This window comes from Bison bison, unplaced genomic scaffold (genome assembly GCF_000754665.1).
Source record: "Bison bison bison isolate TAMUID 2011002044 unplaced genomic scaffold, Bison_UMD1.0 scf7180017864499, whole genome shotgun sequence".
Lineage (NCBI taxonomy): Eukaryota > Metazoa > Chordata > Mammalia > Artiodactyla > Bovidae > Bison > Bison bison.
Genome location: NW_011495058.1, coordinates 4,381,109 through 4,382,069, shown reverse-complemented (window position 1 = coordinate 4,382,069; position 961 = coordinate 4,381,109).

Below are 961 nucleotides of genomic sequence, written 5' to 3'. Positions count from 1 at the left end.
GGCTGGCGGAAATCAGCCGATAAGAACATCGCCCGCGAGCAAGGGAGGCGGACTTTAGGGAAAGACAGCACGATTGGCCATGGGTGGACAGATTGGTGGCTGCGCTGGCTTTCCCGCTCTTTCTCAGCGTCGATTCTAGGGTTTCTGAGATTTGCTGAGATTTGATTGGGAAGTAAAGGGTCGTGTTCGTTGCTTCTCCTCGTGGTTTTTCACAGATTCCGAGGATTTCTCTGTGCTAGCGGGGACTCGCTCCGCGGTGGGCACTATTTCCAGGCCTGGCAGCCCTTCTCCGCAGCGCCTTCCCGTTGGCCTTAGGTTAGCTGCTCGTTGCAAAGGGAGAGAAATTCGGAAATGGGGTTGGAGTCCCCGCGCCCGCTGCGAACCTGAGGGACCGGCGCGAAGCAGGGCTTTCTCACTTGTCAGCCTACGGCTGCTCCCCACTCCCCGCAACCGCGGCAGCCCCTAGGCGGTGTGCTGGCCCGATCATCCCCTGGACCGCACCGCCCCTGGTTGCCAGGTCCCAGGCCCAGGCTCTGGGCCAGTTCTCACCCGCTGCAGTTAGGAACCTTTGCTTCTTTTCACAGTTGTCTGCATTGACCGCGCCGGGCAGCGTTCCGAGTGTGTGGAGCCGATGGTCCCCGCGGAGATTTTGTTCTGGCGGGATTTACCAAGGCGGGAATTTCAGAAGTATACCAGATGGGCAGATCCTATCCCAAAGTGAGAATTCTCTTCTGACATGGAGAAATAACGTGGGGTGGGGGGACCCCTGATTCTCTAAGGAAATGTAACGAGTTCCAGGAGAGGAAAAGGCAGAGTTTCCACATAAGAGTTTGGAAAAATATGAGTGAGTTCAGTTCAGTTCAGTCGCTCAGTCGTGTCCGACTCTTTTCGACCCTATGAATTGCAGCACGCCAGGCCTCCCTGTCCATCACCAACTCCCGGAGTTCACTCAAACTCACGT